General features: G+C 38.9%; 1 protein-coding gene across 1 annotated transcript in view; it reads left to right on the top strand.

The window, feature by feature from the left end:
• Window positions 1–8,659: 8,659 nt before the first annotated feature.
• Window positions 8,660–11,773, top strand: part of CCDC36 (coiled-coil domain containing 36) — a 69,651-nt gene continuing 66,537 nt past the window's right edge. The window contains exon 1 of the mRNA XM_031959306.1: window positions 8,660–8,711. The gene's annotated coding sequence lies outside the window, so the exon portion shown is untranslated. The remainder of the gene's footprint in view (window positions 8,712–11,773) is intronic.

Here is an 11,773-nt window from a genome sequence, read left to right as displayed (position 1 = left end):
TTTACAAGATATATGCATTAAGTAGTCCCTCCATGGGGAAATGATTAATGTTGTTGCTGCAAGAAGACCAAGAAAATCTTCTATATTTGGAAGCATCTACTCCCTACTTAAGAGGAGCAGAAGATAGATAGATATAACTACCCAGAAATTTTTCCGCATCGACAGTTGCAAAACCTTTTGTTCCAACTTTCCCCCTTCTTTCTCCCACCCCTTCCCCGAGATGGCAGGTTGACCAATACTTGTTAAATATGTTAAAGTATAAATTAAATACAATATGTGTATACATGTCCAAACAGTTATTTTGCTGTACAAAAAGAATTGGACTTGAAAATATTGTACAATTAGCCTGTGAAGGAAATCAAAAATGCAGGCAGACAAAAATAGAGGGATTGGGAATTCTATGTAATGGTTCATAGTCATCTCCCAGAGTTCTTTCCCTGGGTGTAGCTGGTTCATTTCATTACTGCTCTGTTGGAACTGATTTGGTTCATCTCATTGTTGAAGATGGGCATGTCCATCAGAATTGATCATCATATAGTAGTGTTGTTGAAGTATATAATGATTTCCTGGTCCTGTTCATTTCACTCAGCATCAGTTCGTGTAAGTCTCTCCAGGCCTTTCTGAAATCATCCTGCTGGTTACTTCTTACTGAACAATAATATTCCATAATATTCATATGCCACAATTTATTCAGCCATTCTCCAATTGATGGGCATCCACGCAGTTCAGGAGGGACATTTTACAACTTCCCTGTTAATAGATTAACCTCCCTTATATTGTTCCCTGGAAATGCTGGATTTTCTTAGCTTTTATAAGAAATTTTTTTTCTGATAAAATGTTAGAGAGAAAAGGGCATAAGGTCACAAGCATGAGAAATGAAATAGGGAGGTCTTAGCTATTATGTACTTAAAATTCCCAGAGATAGAGTACTGTATCTCTTTTCTTGCTTTTACTAAAAATAAATCTGGCTTATTTCCAGGTAGGACTATGATTAAGACTTCTATTTTTGTTAAAATGAAAGTCTGTTTTTCTTTGGTTATATAGACTGTGTGCTTTTAAAAATCCACATAGCAGCAATATGCAATGCTAAACTCATTCAGGGCTTTTTCCTGTGGATGGGACAGCTAGAACCAGATAAAATAATGTACTCTTTAGTGGAGAATCTGCTGTATATTTAGGATGCCCAAATACAGTATTTGACAGGCAAGTGGAAAATCCAGTAGAGGATTCTCATAATGCACAACTGAATGTTTTGGCTGAGCTGAGATGCCAAAGCTTTTAGATGAGTGCTGGTCTACTGTTATTTGCTTAAATAATCAGCTCATCTGTTTTCTGGTTGTTAGAGCATATGGTAGAAATGTTCTTTCTTCTGTCTTCTTTTTCTGGGTGAAAAACGTTACTTTTGGGTTGAGGAAAATAATGTTGATAAGGCTGTGGTACCAGTTTTTAAGATAGAAATCTAAAGATACTTAAGATTTAAGTATGAATTCAGATGGGGAGACTTTTAAAGGCAAGGGACATTTTTTTGTACCCACCAGTTCTGGGAAATTGGTACAGTAACAATACTATACATATCATACTGAACATTTGTGTTGTGTATTAGGGTTTTCAAAGATTTATTTCCCACACCTAGAGCCTTCTTTCAAATCAGTATTTAATATGTGTCCATTATATGCTTATTACATCAAACCCTGGAACACTTTAAGACTTGATCCAAGACCATTTGATTGAACAAATCAGGAAACCTTAACCTCAGGAAGAATGCATATTGCTTAGATTATGAAGTGAAATTAGAAGGTAGTTAATCAACTTGCTGTTACCTGATGAACATCATTTCTGTGAATCTTGGAAGGGAGAGTTAAAGCTGTTCTAATGCTTACCTGAGGGTCTTGAGTTCCAGGCTAGGATCCATAGCTATCATATATAAAGAGCAACTAGTCACCAAAAGTCATCAGAATGGCACAATCTAAGATGAAGTCAAATCTTTGGATTTCCTTATTTCTAGTAAGGTCTTTGATTCCACCACATTCTCTCTCCAACTCCCTGTCTTTATTATGGATATTTATTGGCAACAAAACTGTTGACATTTGTGTTGTGTTCTGGACAACACAAGTTTCACCAGGAGCAGCACAAAAGTTGGGGGTTTTCCTCCCTAAGTCTTGAGAAGTAGGCTAGAGTGAGATTGGGAATCTTTCTTTTTGTATACTCAGTGCTTTATACATAATTAATGTTTAATAAATGCTGCTTCACTCATCCAAAAGGCAGCACCAGCAAGATTTGGTTTGAGTTGAAGATGATTCAAAAGTTATTAACTTGGGACTGGAAGAATGGCAGTTTTCTCAGCAGAAATCAGGATATTTGTAGAAGTAGGTTTAGGAGAGAAGATGAGTTTTGTTTTGAACATGATGAGTTTAACTTCAGCCACCCACCACAAGCATGGCCATACAAAAATCTTCCCATCACTTCTAATTAGTAGTGAATAAACTAGGATGGTAGTTTTATGGGCAAAGATAATAGAATGGATGTAAGAGATGCTGAGAAATAATTTGAAATGACCTAAAACACTCAGGTGAAGATGTCCAGTGTGCAATTGATTGGATGCAACTAGAGTTCAGGAAGGAGACTGAGTTTAGCTATAGGTTTGGGTAGTCATCTGTAGAGAGAGAATACTTGAATTAATGAGCTGATGAGATCATTGAGAAAAGACATGTTTTAGGGCTCTGTTCTTTTTCCAAATGAGCCAGTGTTACTCTTGGGCTTCATAGAAATTAAGTAAAGAGAAGACGTTTTCAGATTTTCTTCTTTACCTATAATGATAGTTGCCTTCTAAACAAACAATTTGTGATAGAGTGTCATACCCAAAGGAAAAAGCAAAAGCCAAATGCTTTAAATTTGCCAATTTAAGATGTAAAATATTTTTTGTTACCAATAAAGACCTTTGAACAAGTTAATATAAAATGAGAGACACCACAAGTCTGTGTCCTGAATTGGGTCTCTACCAAATTACAGTTTCAAATGGGCCAGTGGGGAAGGAATATAGTTGGGAAAGGATGTGGTTAATAAAGGAGTTGGTGGTAACTTCAAGGGTTTCTGGGGAAATTATATGACCAGAGAGCACTGAGAATGCTTGCTGTGTCAGTCAGCTACTTGGATTGGGGTGGTCCAGTAACATTTCAAAACCTTTTCCTAGATGACCCACAAGTTTGGATCCTGATTGACATACATTTGACATTTCACCTCAGAGCCTTACTATCTATGGGTTGTTTTTTTTTTTTTTTGACAAATCACACAACCTCTTTGGGACTCAGTTTTCTCATCTGCAAATGAAAGGTTCAGATTAGATGGCCTCTGAGATCCCTTACCAAAAAAGTTACAATCCTGGGTTTCAGATTTCTAGTTTCTAGAGATATTAGGTAGTGATTGGCTGAATGAGTTTGTGAAACTACTCTTATCAGATCAGCTCAGATCAGAGAGGTCTCATGCCATGATCTCTGCTTGGGATGTAAAATCTGTTATCTGTTAAAAACTAGAGGAACTACAAAAAACTATTTCATTTAGGCTCAGCTGAAACATCACAATTCTGAAAACGGGAAGAAATCTTAGGGTATAAACCAAAACAGTGAAATTGTATCAGTGACTGGAAAGCAAAGTATTTTGAAGAATTTTTTGTTATTTCTGATTTGACCAAGGCTTAGGAGAATACAACAACCCAGAGGCTTGTTCTTCAAAGATGAAAAAGAGCCTCTATTTTAAAAATTTACAGCTCTCCCCTTGGATTCTAAATATGAATGCTAACAAGATAGGGTACTAGGGAAACTGTCCCCAAAATTCTAGTATTAGGGAGAAAAAAAGCCTTATTTTACCAATATGCATGAATATATTATTTTAATATCAATTTATTTGCCTATAGAATTGTTGGCATTTGTAGTTATGAAAATTCTGAACAGTATAAACATCCTTATATATATTATTAACAAGTATAGAGAACTATAAGGATCAGACATTATGGAAACAAAAAAAGGCGTTATACAACAAAGTTCATTCTGTTGGTTCTATCACACTATAAGATGATGTTCTAAATCACCAATATACAATATCAAAACAAATTCAGAGATACTACCTTTACCTATCAAGTTGACAAAAGAGGAAAATTACAAATATTTGAAAGTTAATGGGAAAACAGATATATTAATGTATTGTTGGTAAAATTGTGAACTAACTGGTCTGGCTTTTCTGGAAGGCTGTGAGGAACTATGCCCCAAGAGCTAGTAAACTGTTCATACTCTTTGACCCAAAGAGATACCCTTACTGGGTCTATACCCCCCAAAGAACAAAGAAAAATGAAAAGAATGCATTTATACAAGAATATTTATAGCATTTTTTCCCATGGTGACAAAAAATTAGAAACCGGGGGATGCCTATCAATTAGAAAATGATTAAGCAAATTGTGTGTGATTGTGATGGAATATTATAATGCTATAAGAAATGATAAAAAAAATTGGTTTCAGAAAACATATAAATTGTTGCAAAGTAAAGTGAGGAGAACATTACACAAGAATAGTAATATTGTAAAAATAATCAATTGTGAAAGACAGAAACTGATCAGCACAATGACCCACTACAGTTCTAAAGGACTCATGTTAAAAAATGTTATCCACCTACAGAGACAACTGATAGAGAAGTAATAGAAGCATATTCTTACCTTTCTCCTGCCTTATTTCCCCCTCCAGAACATGACTAATGTGGAAATTTGTTTTGAATGACTTCATATTTGTAATGACTTTTGTATTTTTTTACCTTCTCAATGTGTGTGGGAAAACTGGGGGAGAGAGAATTTTGGGGCTTGAAAATATTTTTTAAAAAGAAAAAGACTTGATCAAGATCATACAGGCAGCAAAAGCTTATAGGTACCTTGAATTTAAAGCTAATTCTCTTTCTGCTGTACTGTACAGACTTCTAATCTAGTTGCCAACAAGTCCCAGGCTTGAAGTCCCTAGATTTAATGCGGGAGAATGAAAGAGGAAGTCCTGGATCAGGAACCTTTGTCCCATCGGTACCTGATGGTAACAGAAGGCAGAGGCATTGCCTTCTCAGGTTACTCTACAATCCAGGAATGGTGGTTGGAGAGGGAAGGAATCATTCCCATGCTGTTAGTGAGAGCGTCCAAGCCTGGAGCCCATCCTTTTGGGTTCAGCATAAGAGAAGGGAGGAGCCATTATTGGGACAGGAGCAGCCCCCTTCCATGTACTACTTGGTCAGTGGGGCGGAAAGGGATGGCACGGAGTAGGGAAGACAGTCTCATGCTTAAGAAGTAGGTCCCTAGACTGGAAGGGCTTCATAGTACGCAGCGGGATGAGGCACCTATTTTCAGCCACCGATTTCTGGCTCTAAGTTATAAGGGAGTTTTACTAAGGGAGGCAGCAGGATACCACTAATGGAAAGAGCCCTAGCTCAAGTCAAAGGACTTGGGTTCAAAAGGCTCTCGGACAATTTCTATCTATTCAGCTTCCTTCTCTGTAAAGTGACAGGCGGGACCAGTTCCACTCCAGGAATCTTTGGCCAATGCCCAATGACTGTGAATTCCTTGGCGGCTGGAAATGGCAAGATTAAAAAACAAATTAAATGATAAATGGTCAAAGGATATGAACGGACAATTTTCAGATGATGAAATTAAAACTATTACTACTCATATGAAAGTATTCCAAATCACTATTGATCAGAGAAATGCAAATTAAGACAACTCTGAGATACCACTACACACCTGTCAGATTGGCCAGAATGACAGGGAGAGATAATGCAGAATGTTGGAGGGGATGTGGGAAAACAGGGACAATGATACATTGTTGGTGGAACTGTGAACACATCCAGCCATTCTGGAGAGCAATTTGGAACTATGCCCAAAAAGTTATCAGACTGTGCATACCCTTTGATTCAGCAGTGTTTCTACTGGGCTTATACCCCAAAGAGATATTAAAGAAGGGAAAGGGACCTATATGTGCCATAATGTTTGTGGCAGCCCTTTTTATAGTGGCTAGAAGCTGGAAAATGAATGGATGCCCATCAATTGGAGAATGACTGAATAAATTGTGGTATATGAATGTTATGGAATATTATTGTTCTGTAAGAAACAACCAGCAGGATGAACACAGAGAGGATTGGCGAGACTTACGTGAACTGATGCTGAGTGAAATGAGCAGAACCAGGAGATCATTATACACTTCAACAACAATACTGGATGAGGATGTATTCTTTTTATTTTATTTTATTATTATAGTAACTTTTTATTGACAGAATCCATGCCAGAGTAATTTTTTTACAACATTATTCCTTGCGCTCACTTCTGTTCCGATTTTTCCCTCCCACCCTCCACCCCCTCCCCTAGATGGCAAGCAGTCCTATATATGTTGAATATGTCCTAGTATATCCTAGATACAATGTATGTGTGCAGATCCAAACAGTTTTCTTGTTGCACAGGGAGAATTGGATTCAGAAGGTAAAAATAACCTGGGAAGAAAAACAAAAATGCAAACATTTTACATTCATTTCCCAGTGTTTTTTCTTTGGGTGTAGCTGCTTCTGTCCATCATTGAGCAATTGAAACTGAATTAGGTCTCTTTGTCAAAGAAATCCACTTCAATCAGAACACATCCTCATACAGTATCATTGTTGAAATAAATAATGATCTCTTGGTTCCGTTCATTTCACTTAGCATCAGTTCATGTAATTCTTTCCAAGCTTCTATGTATTCATCTTGCTGGTCATTTCTTACAGAACAATAATATTCCATACCATTCATATACCACAATTTGCCCAACCATTCTCCAATTGATGGGCATCCATTCATTTTCCAGCTTCTGGCCACTACAAACAGGGCTGCCACAAACATTTTGGCACATACTGGTTCCTTTCCCTTCTTTAGTATCTCCTTGGGGTATAAGCCCAGTAGTAGCACTGCTGGATCAAGGGGTATACACAGTTTGATAACTTTTTGGGCATAATTCCAGATTGCTCTCCAGAATGGTTGGATTCGTTCACAGCTCCATCAACAGTATCAGTGTCCCAGTTTTCCCACATCCCCTCCAACATTCTGCATTATCTTTCCCTGTCATTCTGGCCAATCTGACAGGTGTATAGTGGTATCTCAGAGTTGTCTTAATTTGCATTTCTCTGATTAATAATGATTTGGAAAACTCTTCCATATGAGTGGTAATTTCAATTTCATCATCTGAAAATTGTCTGTTCATATCCTTTGACCATTTATCAATTGGAGAATGGCTTGGTTTCTTATAAATTAGAGTCAGTTCTCTATATATTTTGGAAATGAGGCCTTTATCAGAACCTTTAACTGTGAAGATGTTTTCCCAGTTTGTTGCTTCCCTTCTAATCTTGTCTGCATTAGTTTTGTTTGTACAGAAGCTTTTTAATTTGATGTAATCAAAATTTTCTATTTTGTGATCAATAATGATCTCTAGTTTGTCTTTAGTCACAAATTTCTTCCTCTTTCACAAGTCTGAGAGATAAACTATCCTATGTTCCTCCAATTTGTTTAAAATCTTGTTTTTTTATGTCTAAATCATGGACCCATTTTGATCTTATCTTGGCGTACGGTGTTAAGTGTGGGTCCATGCCTAATTTCTGCCATACTAATTTCCAGTTTTCCCAGCAGTTTTTGTCAAATAATGAATTCTTATCCCAAAAGTGAGGATCTTTGGGTTTGTCAAACACTAGATTGCTATAGCTGACTATTCTGTCTTGTGAACCTAACCTGTTCCACTGATCAGCTAATCTACTTCTTAGCCAATACCAAATGGTTTTGGTGACTGCTGCTTTATAATACAGTTTTAGGTCAGGTACAGCTAGGCCACCTTCATTTTATTTTTTTTTCATTAATTCTTTTGAGATTCTCGACCTTTTATTATTCCATATGAATTTTGTTGTTATTTTTTCTAGGTGATGAGGATGTATTCTGATGGAAGCGGATTTCTTCGACAAAGACAAGATCTAACTGAGTTTCAATTGATTAAGGATGGACAGAAGCAGCTACACCCAAAGAAAGAACACTAGGAAATGAATGTAAACTGCTTGCATTTTTGTTCTTCTTCCCAGGTTATTTATATACCTTCTAAATCCTATTCTCCCTGAGCAACAAGAGAACTGTTCGGTTCTGCACACATACATTGTATCCAAGATCTACTGTAACCTATTGAACATGTATAGGACTGCTTGCCATCTGGGGGAGGGGGTGGAGGGAGGGAGGAGAAAAGTTGCAACAGAAGGGAGTGCAAGGGATAATGTTGTAAAAAAATTACCCCGGCATGGGCTCTGTCAATAAAAAGTTATTTGATAAAAAAAAAACAAAAACCAAAAAAACAAACAAATTAAAAAAGCCGAGAGCACCGTCGTCAAGGGGCCTATGGTTTTTCCATCAGCCCCTTCACTGTGAAATGGGGCTCACTGTGAACGTCCAAGGCTGGGTTTCATCCACCCCTGGTAAAGGAGACACCAGCGGGGAAGGCTAAGGCTCCCAGACATTCACTCAAAGGCGTCGTGGGGGGAAAACCTCCACCAGGAGGCCACCGCGCTTCTCTGGCGCGCCCAAACTTTCCCAGGCGCCCACGGCCTCAAGCCACGTGCTCTTCCCTGAACTCTGATTGGTTGCTTCCTCGAAGCCTAATCACGTGGGCAGAAAGCGGGCGGGGGAGCTGGTCGAGGTGAGGATGCATTTTTCCCCCCCGGACATGAGGGTCGGCACTCGTGTTTAGGGGTTAGGATCTGGACCCCAGGGAGAAGTTTCTGGGGAGCTGTGGCCGGAGGAAGAGTGGGGCAGCGTTCTAGAGAAATTCCCCCAACTTTTTCTGTGAGAAGTAATTCCCCTCAGATTGCGGGGTGGGGCACTCTGGGGAGGAGATCTCTTGCCTCGCGCCTCCCTGGTCCCGCCCCTTCCCTTCCCCTTCTCCGCCCACCCACCTCCTCCCCCTCTCCCCAGCCAATCCCTCCGCCTGCCCGCCTCCCCTCCCCCCCGCCTGCCCTCCGCCCTCCTCCCCGCCTGCCCCTCCCCCTTCCCTCCCCCTCTCCCCCGCCTGCCCGTCCTTCTCTTCCTTCCCCTCCTCCTGCCCTTACTGCGCGTGCTAGGCCCTTTCTCCATTCTCGCTTCTGCCTCGGAGAAACCCGGCCGTCGGCGAGCTCTCGCGCGTGTGTTGGGCCTTGAAAGCCCCCCCCGCCCCCAAAGGCCTTCCCTCTTCTACAAGTGCGGACCCTTCCTCACCTATAGAGAGTCCTGTCTTACGTCCGCGCCACCGTGTAGTCACAGCCCCCTCTCAGTCACGTGGACTGGAAAAGCATCCTGGACCTAGAATGGCCAGAGGAACCCGGGTTCGAATTCGTATACGGGGTGTTTTATAGCTAACCCTGTATCAATGGGCAAATCCTTTAATCCGGCCGAGTCTCAGTTTCTTCAGTTGTAAAATGAATAGTGTGTTATCATCCCCCGGATGGGATCAGGGTTAAATGGTAGACGGGCTAACAATGATCGTGCTTAAGCTGTCCCCTTAGCTGTCATACATGTGAGGAAGAAACCTAACACATAGACACATCCATTACATTCTATTTCTTTGCAGTCCTTTTAACCCATCTCCCCATGTATTTCTCTGTCTCTTCTCTCCTCATATACATGCACCCTCCATATACTTCATATAAATATGTAGATATATTTTAACGTCTATGTGTGTATATATATACCAGTGACACATGTATGTGTATGTGGATATATGTATAGGTATATATGTATGGATACACATACCCACACATTTCTTTCTCAACATATATGTAACAGAGATGATGAGGGTAACTCCACTCTTTGAAGTCATCCTATAGATATATAGATGCTAGATAAGCATTTTATTTAAGTACCTTCTTGCATGTGTCATCAGGCAGATTTTGGCTTTCTGGGAAAACTTCCTGCCACCATGAGTTGAATACCCAGTTATGTAGACTTAAGTAGACTGACTATACATACCCAAGTAAAGTTTGGTTAATAGAAGTATTCTTTAGGAGAGAACAAGATAAATGCTATGGAGATTTGGTCTCATTATACCAGGTTAGTAAGAAGCTGTGACCTATTAACGTTCCCTCTTTTTTTCTGACATAAGCTTAAATCAGAGTGGATAATAGTAATACTGAAATGTAGGGATAGAAGAGCGCTAAAATAAGCAAATGTGTCTAGCTCTGAGTATATAATTGGGGAAAGAAAGTGTCAAGTTGAATAAATAGGAAAATTGGGGATCTAGTATTTACATAAATACACCCACCATTCTTTTAACTTAATCAGTTTTGTATACTGGTACAGGTGCAGCTTAGTGGAGAAATGTAACCCCCTCTCCCCCATCTGTGGAGTGACAAAACCATGTACTCCACCATTCTCATTTTATTCCTGACTTGATAGTAAATAAAAAATCTTACTATGAGCTGATGTTGGCTTTTTAAAAGTAGCAGTACATTAATTTTCCTTGTCTTAGGCTAATTATTTCAGGTAATATAAAAGGGTGGAGAGCACAATTACATTTTCTTTTCCTCTGAAAAGCTCCTGCTTTTTGTCTTACTGTAGATAGAAAGGTGACTGAGAAGGGTGTCAACCGTAGAGGATGGTGGGAAAAGATAGAAGGAATGACTATTGGTCAGAGTTTCAAAGTTTAGGTAGTTATATTTTTTTTAAAAAGGTGATAGAAAAATGTGAAATTGTTTTTGTGTGCACTAGCCAGAATGATTTAATACTAGGATATTATTCTGCTTAATTCTTCAAACAAATAAATGATCACTTTTTTTTTAGGGAATTTTTTCTTAGGGAATTCAATATTAGCTATTTATGAGTGGGATTCTATTTAACAGATTCTAGAATAACACCTACAACATAGCTTAGAAGACTACCAGGTAAAATGTTAATTACTTCATGAAAACTCAACTCCTGGGCAACTAGGTGGCGCAGTGGATAGAGCACCAGCCCTGAAGTCAGGAGGACCCAAGTTTAAGTCTGACCTCAGACACTTAATTAACACTTCTAGTTGTGTGACCCTGGACAAGTCACTTAACCTCAATTGCCTCAAAAGGGGGAGGGGAGGAAGAAAGAAGAAAAAAAGAAAGAAAACTCAACTCTTTTTCAATCTGTATAATCAGCTGGGTACCAGCTAGTTTAATTTAAAAATTTCTTCCCTCTTGATTGCAAAAAACATCTCATAAAGCTGATTTTTATTTTGCAAACTAGTTCAATATATTTACATATGCAGAATTTTGTGGGGGTTTTTTTTGGTTTGTTTGTTTCTGACTTGTGACATCATTAGTGTCAAAAACTCCAAGTGTGGAAACACTACCAGTTCATATCTATAGCTGTTCTGTAGTTTGTGATCCAAGAGTTAATGGGCCATCAGAAGGTTGAATGACTTACCTAGGATCAAACAATCAGTGCCGTACCAGGAACTAACTGAGAACCAAAATCTTTCCAATCCTAAAATCTGGCTCTCTATCCATTATATTCTATGTTATCTTTCATATCTGAATAACTTTGGATTTTATGATGTTACTCTATGGACTTTTAAATGTTTCCGACTTGGATGTTTGAGCTTTGTTAGTGTAGTATACCTTCTGAGCTCTCACTATACCAACTTCTGTGAGTATTGGTTAGTTAGTTGGTTGTGATTCTTTGTTCTAGAAGAGGATCAATATGACATCACTATGTTAGTGTCAAGTTACAGTGTGTCTGACTATAGCTGATCAGACCAAT

The sequence above is a fragment of the Sarcophilus harrisii genome, chromosome 1 (assembly GCF_902635505.1).
Source record: "Sarcophilus harrisii chromosome 1, mSarHar1.11, whole genome shotgun sequence".
Classification (NCBI taxonomy): domain Eukaryota; kingdom Metazoa; phylum Chordata; class Mammalia; order Dasyuromorphia; family Dasyuridae; genus Sarcophilus; species Sarcophilus harrisii.
The sequence above is the reverse complement of the archived record's forward strand: the minus strand, read 5'-3'. Positions and strand labels throughout refer to the sequence as shown.